This window comes from Plutella xylostella, chromosome 22 (genome assembly GCF_932276165.1).
Source record: "Plutella xylostella chromosome 22, ilPluXylo3.1, whole genome shotgun sequence".
Taxonomy (NCBI): Eukaryota; Metazoa; Arthropoda; class Insecta; order Lepidoptera; family Plutellidae; genus Plutella; species Plutella xylostella.
In genome coordinates, this window is record NC_064002.1 from 720,867 (window position 1) to 731,666 (window position 10,800).

Sequence of the window (10,800 nt, forward strand, 5' to 3'; positions counted from 1 at the left end):
CTCTCCCAAGGAGCGCCACAAAACTGTCCTCGGCTTTTCTTCATCCAATATCTACCGTCTTCTCTTAGGTCGACAGCCCACGGATTCACACTTAAGTCAAAGTCAAAGTCAAAGTCAAAATTTTTTATTCATCGTACAAATATAAAATTTTCTGATGAACGTCAATTTTTACAAATTACTCTCCGTTCGGATAAGGGGGGGCTCTTTCTATCTAAGGAGAAGAACGGAGGCAAGAAACTCCTGAGCCATCTTTTCAAAAAAAAGACTTAAAACTAGTTGGTATACAATAGGTACTTATAAGCTTAATAATGATTATTATAATAATATGAGCAGAGCTAACTACTTATCACAGCCATGCATTAACGTCCTCTAAGTAATCATCAATTTTATAATAAGCTTTTTTACAGAGTTTCTCTTTAATGTAACACTTAAACTTATTCTCTGGCATTTGAGCAACTTCTGTTGGAAGCTTATTATAAAATCTAATACAGTACCCTAAAAACGATTTATTAACTTTCGCCAGACGCATCGCTGGAAAAGCCAGCTTATGCTTGTTCCTAGTATTAATGTCATGATTACTGCCAATTGTATCAAAAGTTGAAATATTCTTTCGTACATACATTAAATTGGAAAAAATGAACTGACATGGAACTGTAAGGATGTTAATTTCTTTAAATAGTTCTCTCAATGAATCCCTGGAACCTAGTTTGTATATAGAGCGGATGGCTCTTTTCTGTAATACAAATATAGTTTCAATATCAGCGGCTCTACCCCAAAGCAAAATGCCATACGACAATAAGCTGTGGAAATAACTAAAGTAAACTAATCTGGCGGTTTCAACGTCGGTCAGTTGTCTAATTTTCCGTACAGCAAAAGCTGCGGAGCTCAACCTTCCAGCCAATTTTTCAATGTGAGGTCCCCACTGTAACTTTGAATCTATAGTCATCCCAAGAAAGACAGTATCATTAACTAGGTCCAATTTATTCCCATCTAGAATAATGTTAGTATCGCATTGTCTAACATTCGGCAGTGTAAATTTAATACATTTCGTTTTCTTAGAATTCAATAGAAGATTATTAACGGTAATTATGTTATGTCCTGTGATTTCAAAAAAAGAAAGTAAACATAAGGTGAAGTGTAAGATCAACTAGCGCCGCCAATTTAAAAAAATAACATAACATCCATTTGAAAACGTTTTGCCCGAAACTGCTACGATTCATGCCCTCTATAAATGCTAATCCCATTTTATGAACCTACATAATTCTCAATAGGTACCTGGTACTTTAAAATGGAAATAATGTTTCTTTTTTAATTGATGGCGCTAGTTGGCCTTACACTTCACCTTACTTTTCACCTAGCTATTTATTTTTACCATAATCTAAGTCTACGTAAGTACTCCCTCCATCTCTTCTTCACAACGTCTGTAGCCTACAGTTACAGAGCTAACTTAGTTGCATGTAGTTATGGCGTGAGTGTAAAGCCGGTGCTTTGTGCAGAACTGAGATACCCCCGTCGCCTCGCTGCGCTATTCGAGATAAATTTTGGTTTCGCTTTCCTCTTGTCATAATACTCATAATGCTTACTACAGTTGTGTTGTACTAAATATTAACCCACTTATTCATAAAAAAAATAGTGGACGCTTTAGTTATTGAACTGTTCAGTTCACTCTCTGACAGAGAACAATTTATTCTTTGACAGAGAGGGACAAAACAGTTCAATAGCTAAAGCGTCCACTAAACTTTTTTTATGAATAAGGGGGTAAGTATCTAGTAAGTGGGTAGGTACTAAATATTTTTTTTCAATACATCGCATTTTTATATATAGGTCGGCCCTTGCCATTACAATTAAACTCGTACGTATAAACAAGTAGAAATACACTATAGTACTCTACAGAATATGAATCTGAATATTCGTAATACCCATTTAAGTGTGTATCTCTGGATAATATTGTACGATGGTAAGAGCATAAGAGAATATGATGTAAAATTTAACGTATATTCTGGAGTAGACCTCGCTCTAGTAGATAATATTAATCTTAATATTATGCAGTTATTTTATTCAGTAAAGTTGGATCATGTTATTATAGACTCATCTTGTCTGCCCTGAGCTGTGGACTGAAATATCTAACTATTTTAGTTGGAACTTGGATTTCGGCAATTTATTTGTGTCTAACAACGATAGCTTTGCAACGGGTATAAAATGGGAGATTTTTTACTGGTATACTGAAACTATGTGCCGACTATGGAAAAGCTAATATAATTTAAAGAATTTTCAAAAGTCCGCTTTTGCAACACTAAACAAATAACAAAGATTACCATGTCAGATTTTACAAAAAAATATTGTAGCCCCTATAAAGTTTTTCTGGTGTGTCTGTTGCAAAGTTAGCCTCTCCGGACTCAACATATAGAGCCTCATTCCAAACACTAAAGGGACAGGGTCAGTTGACGATAATGTAAAGGGGATGTAATTTTCGTCGGCGAGTTAACGCGGGGCGGCAGAGTTGCGGGACTTACCTCCACTTGACCCAGAGACTGACCCGGATGTCTAACAAAATTATTATAATGTACTAGCTGTTCCCGCGAGCTTCGCTTCGCCTTAAAAAGTTTTCCCGTGGATATTCCGGGATAAAAAGTTATATATATGGCCTTCTCAGGGTCTAGACCATATGTATACCAATTTTTTTTATTTATTTATTTATTGGCATCACACAATCCGTTCAGTAGTTTTGGCATGAAGGAGTAACAGACAGACAGACAGACACAGTTACTTTCACATTTATAATATTAGTTAGGATGACCTTTTTTTGAGTTGTAGTGTCCTTTATGCTGATAATTAAGTAAAGTAGGTATTTGATCATTAAATAATAACCTTCCACCTAAAGGTTGTCTTGAAAAAAACACTTTAAGCGATAAGACCGCAATTTTCGTGCCTAAGTTAACATATAATGTATGTGACTTTTTTCTTATTTTGTACAAATAAAGAATATTCTATCTATCTAAAGTACAGACACTGAATTACACATTTTATTATTTTGACTTGTTATATACTCTACTAACTCGTTTTTGCCTGCCAGTATATTAATGATTATATTTTTTGAATGAATTTCTAATTAAAACTGAACAAATGGTTATTAGGTAAATAAATAATATTTTCAGAACAATAATTAAGTCGCTTACAATTTATAGAATACATTGATATTCTATCGTAAATTGTGACCTGCTGCTATAAAATTGTTTGCCAAATATTCGTAATTCCGTATTCAATAGGATCAAACCTATTGTGTGAACGGGAGTCACACAAAACAAAATGTAGCTCCATGTTAAATATTATTCAAATTTAACAAGTTCCATTCTATTTATCGTATAATTTGTCAAATTTCGCAAAACAAATGCTAGCAGTTGTTTTGCGGATGCATTTTGCGTGTTTTGTCGACATGCGATTATATTAGTTGGTTGTGTGACTTCTGTGAAATATCAGAATGTGAAATTAATTATTTACTAATTCCGCGATTGTTTAAATAAATACTCATTTTGTGCTGCTAGCTGTATTGCCTATGGGTGGATAGATGTTTTGATTTCTCCTTCACGGGACCAATTTTTATGAAATTCCTCGAGCTGCTCCTTATCCCGGAATTCCCATGGAAAACCCTTTAAAATCAAAGGAAAAATCGCGGGAGAAGCTAGTATTTCACAAAAATATTTAATAATAGTACGCTAATCAGACATCCCGCTAGAAAAACTTACTAATACTATAAATAAGAACGTTTTAAGTACTTTCTTACGGGTGTTTAGATGTTTGTTTCTCCTTCACGGGAAAAAATCTGGACCAATTTTTATGAAATTCCTTGAGTTGCTCTTCATCCCGGAATTCCCATGGATAACCATTTTAGGGCGAAGATAAAACCTCGGAAAAAAAATAAGAATAGTAGTAGTAGTAGTATAACTTTATTGTACATAAAACACTTAAATAACATTTAATACTTAAAATATATAATACAATAAGGGCGGCCTTATCGCTAAAAGCGATCTCTTCCAGGCAACCCTAAGAGCTAAGAGAGACAATTTAAGAATATTTAAGAATGGAACGCTCAACAGACACCCCGCTAGAACCTGGCGCCCCCCCACGGCCGGACCCCGCAATGGACAACATTTCAAAAAACTAAAGCTGCTATAAATCGAAAACCATTTCGAGATTTAGCTCTAAAGGCCACAAAAACAATGTTTTTGTATTTTTTGGATGTATCATTTTCGAGAAAATCATGAAATAGTAAAAAAGTGCTGATGACGTCATGCATCAGGTGCGATGCATTTTGATGATCAAAGCCTATAGATTTGAAAACAAAGTAACTGTCACTTTCATTTTTGATTGACGTTGACGTTTTATCGTGACGTTGTTGTTTATTTGGGTCATTTTCATTAATTCTGTTCTAACACTTTCTGACTATTTTTTTTATTTATTATTAAGAGATGACCTCTATATAATATGTCCCAGAGCATGCCACCGCCTACACAGCTGAAAAAATGCTTCTGCTTATTTTTTTACATGATAAGTACCTACTTTTCATCATCAGAAATATCAAGGTCATTTGAAAATAACCCATTTGTTGGTTGGCATGTAAACAAAGTTTAAATGTCACTTGTCAGTGTCATTTATGTTTTTTTTCGAGACTCAGGCAATAGACAAAAAAAAAATTGAGCCTTATATGTGACGTCTCTTCCGGTTTTAAAATAATTAACTTTAAAGTTAAAAATAACATGCAAAAATTTATGTATATACAAAATAAAAAAATACGGGTCCACTAATTTTCTATAAACATTCCGAATAACTAATAAAAATATAGGGTAAAGAAAATGAAATGTTGTCCATTACCTGGCGTCCGACTAAACTGATTACACGGACCCAGGCTAATGCCGGAGGAACCCTAATTCGGTTACATGTACTGTGGGACACAGAACCACCTATGTGGTTTGGTATTGGTGGCGGATAAGTTAGATGTAAAATAAATCTAAGAATTTCAGTAAGTATTTAAACTTTCATGACCAAAATCCACCCGTATTTAATTTAGTTATGGATGTAGTTGTAGGAGGTTATTTATCAAGCGATAACACGCCTGTCACTTGAACAGGAAATGCAAGTTAGGCAGATAGAAAATATAAAAAAAAAATTGTAAAATGACATTTTCATACATATAAATACTCTCGCCTGTCTCCCAGTGGGGTAGGCAGAGACTATGTATCTCCACGTGCCACGATCCTGACCTACTACTCCTTTCGCTACCTCAACATTCAGAAGTCATTTTCAGTAAACCATATAAAGATAATTCGGAGCGGAAAATGACACATTTTCATTTGGCCGAGGCTACCAATAGAGAGGACACAGTTACGTACGAGTTATGTTAACTAGCGTTTAGAATTGTTGTGCGAGCGGCCCGCTCACTACGCGGCGTTAACTGCGGGTAATGTGCTGCTATTGACTGCGCTATTTCGAAAATGTTTACACAATTTTAAAGACGGTATTTTAGTCCTGTATGCAAGGAAATGCCTAGATGAAAAGTGAAAAAAGGAAGGCCCAATGCATTGTTATTACCCGACTACGGCGAAGCAAAGAGGATGGTTATGATTTTTTTTCCTTTTATTTATGTAAGTGCTGCGCAATTTATTGAAGTTTTTAAATAGATCGATAGATTTTAAATAAATCGTTGTTTATTCGACGTCTACAAGTATTTGTCGATATAAGTAATATTAGATACTCTACCACCATTTCAGAAAAGCTGTCACTAATGGTAGTCATGTCATGTAATGTCTCGTAGCCACCCGAGTCCGCGTCGTCGTTTATGTATACAGTGTATTTCTTTACCTAGCCAATTAATAACTTTAGAGATACAATGATTATCTTCATCAGATCTTAGAGTATCTTCGTTGAAGTTTGATAAATAAGCTAATGAAGTAACTCCCGGTGGCGGGAGCGTCGTGTAACTTCAACAATTGACGCGACCGTCGCCGGAGCAATATCCTCCCACACTAACTCAAATCCAACTTATGTATGTGTTCTCAACTCACCATGTAGGTACAGTCGGTTCCATAAATCTACGTGGAAAATGTAAACGAAGACATGTTTTTTTCTTGCATTAAATCTGAGACGGCGTTTTTTTATGAGCCCAAGAATAGAAGTGAAGAATCGTACAAAATGGAAGGTGGACTCTTCGAGGGTGCTCAAGAAGAATATAATGTTTATGTGTCTGCTCCTGACAGGAATTGAATCCAATTTTACTATAGACTAAATGTTATTTGTCTGAAAAACATACTTAACTAATCGATAACAAAAACAAACACCATCGCAATGCTACATTATTTACAAGTGCCTTTACATAATTATTATAAGCTGTTTTGCATGAGACAGGCAGTTATTAAAAACCGATGCAAAACACGCCTGGAAAATCGAAGTACAACCAAGTAGGTATATTTTTTTATTCAGTCAATTATGAAAAGCGGCTTCGACTGTACAGGGCCTCAAGAACTTAGATTCGGCAGCTCCAGAGGTAGGTAATAATAATGCGAAGTCTCAAAGTGTTCTCTGAACTGACATTACGTCATTCATGAGACTAACTCCAGTTGAGGAGTTGAGCCAATTGTTGGTTGATAAGTTCACGAAGCGATCCTTGTGACTTGGCTGTGGTATTAGGGAGCCGAGCGTACTCGGTTTGTTTATTGAGTTGTTGATGATAATTTGATTTTGATACCGAAGTGTCCTCTAAAGTCCTTATTAGTAATGTAAGGTGCTCTCTCTGACTAGTGACCTTGGGAAGTCAGACTGACAACCCTACGCCAGCCCTCATGTTTCTCACTGATAAAATTGGTAGTCATTAAGATCGATACTAAAGGGGGCATTTCTTATTTTTTTAATGTGTGCTTAAATCTTTAATTATAAGTGACAGCGCTATTTTTAGAATGCTGCCTTCAGAATCGTTGGTACTCGTGACATGAATCAATGAGCATAATTGAATCAGCATTACGTAGAAGTATCAAACAATATAATACCAAGCGGAGTTACGAGTGTAATTGGACAAGTTTAGAAGTCAGCTTGACCAAAAACGTCGTCAATGTCGAAAACTTAGTTCAATTTGGCCCTTTGTATCACGAGCTTAGATTACTTTCTAAAACCTTGTTTACTGTCTAACTCTCTTGTGATTGGTAAAATTCAAATCCATTGTTATTAAATTAATAGTCTAACATTGGTATAATTATTTCACCGTCTTTAAAATAAAAGTCAGTTTCAACTTTTGTCAAAAGTCTTTTGACGTTACCCAACAGTTTTGGTCAGCTTTAGGCAAAAGGGAGTTTACCTAAGTACTTATTATGAAAAGTTGCGATTTAAGAAAAGGGTAAAGTGCAAAGTACTCTCTCCACTGATTTACTTCTTTCAAGTACTTATCTCAGTCTCGGCAGTTAAATATTCAATGACTTCAAACTCCAGCAATATCGATATTCCATTTATTGTGATCGCTCTCTTTGTATTGCGATATACTCAGTTGTATTGTACATAATCACAAGTTGTTAACTAAAATAACCCAAAAGTGGTCTAGATCCTAATCCTAACTAATTAAAAAAGTAACTGTGTAAAATGTAACTGCCTGTCACTCTTTCATGCCAAAACTACTGAACGGATTTGAATGAAATTTGGTATAACATATGGTCTAGACTTCTAGACCCTGAGAAAGAACATATTCTGCTTTTTATCCCGGAATTTCCACGGGAAAACTTTTTAAGGCGAAGCTGGAACAGCTAGTATTATTATTTAGTGATTAGACCGCCATTTGTAGGTACATTTATTTATGTGCCAGATTAAGTTTTTGTAGCAATGTCCGGTTCAATAAATACATAAAAATATGCTAAGCTTTTTTAACTTTCAGGAGTTTTATTTGAAGCGAAGTGAAATGTATATTCGCGGAAATATCGAGTTGCATTCAATGAGAAGTAGTAGGTACTTGCTGAAAATTATGAAAACTAATGACTTCTGGGAAATGGACAAATACTTGGTGAAATGATGAAAACTACTTTTTTAAATAAATAAATAAATAAATAATAGGTACTTACACTAGTTTTCTTCGCAACACACAAATGGACTCCCGCGGCATAATATAATCTTCCATTATTGTACATATTTTCTTATCTCCAAAATCATCCCATTTTTTGCAACACAGCTAATGTTCACAGCTACCTTCAATATGAATACCTTCTGAAAGAAACATAAAATCAAGGTAACAAAGTAAAACCACAATGCCATGTATGTAAGTAACGAATTTATTTAGTAATTACATACCTTTAGTCTATGACTTCATTCCCAATATCCATCGTAAAATTGAATTATTCATTACACAAAAATATACCACTCGCCTACAGATTCACTACATGATATTTCTAATTACGTTTTAAATCACAATCATATATTTATTTACAGTTTATGGCACAGTGTGGGCGCAGCACGGCGGCAGCGTAGGCACTGAAAGCCTTTTACAGCCGCGTGAGGCACTCGGGGCCGCTGAAAACACGAACCGCTTATGCGTGTGAAGTACCCCGGGTGACCTTGGTTCACAGCTGCCGGCCGTGCACTTGCCATAGTTTTAGTTTTTAGTTTTTATTTATAGTCAGTGGCATCATAAAGGGAAGCGGCTGAAAATCAGCGCGGTAGTAGGTAATATATTATCTTCTACCGCCTTAGCTGAGCCGCCGTCCGTTTCGGTGCCAGACAACGCACACATATCCTCTCATTTATTTATTTTGTTTAGTCATAAGGTCTTTGTGTTCATTTATTACTGTTTTTCATTATGTTTTCTTTTTTTTTTCTGTGTGTGTGCGATGGCACGGAATAAACGTTTTTATTATTATTATTATTATTATTTGAGCCCGGCGAAATACATACAATTTGGTTTACGACAGTCTAAACCTACAATATTACACAGTACTACTTTATCAAAGATAGATTAGGTACCTACTTATTGAATTAGGTTTGCAACGATTTCTTGTATACTATATATTAATTTCAATAATACCTGTAACGTTCCGTAGAGAAATATTTGTTGTGTGCCAGGAGGGTGATTCGTGTCACAAAAAACAACTTCGTTTTCATCTCGTTTTCAGATTTTTACGAACGAGCTATGAAATTGCGATTCACATGGCACTAAAAACAAGCTACATAGTAAGATCGTTTCGAGATCGCAAAATGAATGAACGGAATGGAGAATGACGCGATTCATGTCATTTTTGTTGAACTTTTTGATATCGCTTATCTGTCATATTTTGACGTTTTAGCGATTTTAAACTTTCGAAGAAAAGGGTGAAATTGTTAGATCGTTTTCAGAAAATACTGCTAAAAGTGAAATTGACCTTGTACGCATCTCTCCAAGATCTTCAAGCCATTTTTCAGCCGGACAGCCGTCCCTACGAGATACGTTTCCATCTTTACCGAATTCGTAATTTTCCTTTGTAAGCTTGTATTAGTGATATTTATTTGATTGGTGTGGGTTTTGGCCTGAGGCCCTCGCAAAATGAGGAAGAATATTTTAACCGAAAGCATACACATTCCCTCAGTCTGCAAATTGTAAGTTAATGAATTAAACACATTGTAATGCATGTATATTTTATTGGGAACTATATTTCTTGCCAGCAAAGTTTATTTTTGTCATCAACTTGTATCAGCAAATTAATAGATCAACCGCAACAATATATTTTTGTCCTCAAATAAATAAAAAGTGTCCTCTGGTATGAATCAGCAAATAATATCAATACAAAAATCTAAAATAATAGATGGATTGCCAAAAAATTTGAGTTCATTACATAAATAAAAACTTTGTATGCAGAATATTATTTTTGCTCCTCAAATAATAACTGCGCCCGCAGAATAGTAGATTTGCCAGCAAATATATTGACTCTAGGTCGCATGTTGCGATTTCTTTTTAATTCATATTTTATCAGCATTGCATTAGTTACATTATGATTGGTCCAGTTATTAAAACATTATAATTCGTTAGCAATTTAATACATGAGTTTACAAATTAGCGGAGACGGTGCTATGGAGAGAGCTATGCTTGGAGTTTCTCTGATGGATCGTATCAGAAATGAGATTATCCGTCAGAGGACCAAGGTTACCGACATACTTAGCTGTCAAAATATGCAAGCTGAAGAGGCAGTGGGCTGGTCATATCTGCCGAAGAACCGATAACCGTTGGGGTAGACGAGTTCTCGAGTCGAGACCACGAACAGGCAAACGGAGCGTGGGACGCCCTCCTGCCCGCTGGACTGACGATCTTAGGCGGATAGCCGATAGTGGTTGGATGAGGAAGGCAGAGGACCGAATGTTGTGGCACTCCTTGGGAGCGGATCTATCTCCACCAGTGGATGATTATTGGCTGATGATGATGATGATGAAAAGAGGAAGTTTAAGTTTTAATTACAATAAGATTGCTTTTGATTAGAAGAAGATTAAGGTTTAAGTTATAATTAGAAGAAGGTTGTTTATGTTGTTTTTAATTAAGAATATTGATGATTTAAACTTAATTTTTTGTTTCATTTAAATATTAAACATAACATCGAGTTATGTGGACATACCTATTAAAATATATACATAAATGTTAACTTGCCACTTGATCATAAATCCCGGCAATTTTAAGTGATTAATTGTTGAATTGATTTAAAATTGTTTGGGGGCAAAAATTTGCTGGCAAATCTACTATTTTGCCTTCAAACCTATTATTTAGCAAATTCAAAACGGATTTAATTGGCGATCGTTTAAATGACACCCTAT

General features: G+C 35.3%; 1 long non-coding RNA gene across 1 annotated transcript; it reads right to left on the bottom strand.

Annotated features, from left to right (window-relative positions):
- Nucleotides 1-8,093: 8,093 nt before the first annotated feature.
- On the bottom strand, nt 8,094-8,893 carry LOC125490314. Its single transcript, XR_007267592.1, has 2 exons — nt 8,320-8,893; nt 8,094-8,235 (listed from the first exon to the last, which is right to left on the bottom strand). It is a non-coding gene; the product is annotated as an uncharacterized LOC125490314 (long non-coding RNA).
- Between the last annotated feature and the right edge of the window lie 1,907 nt (nt 8,894-10,800).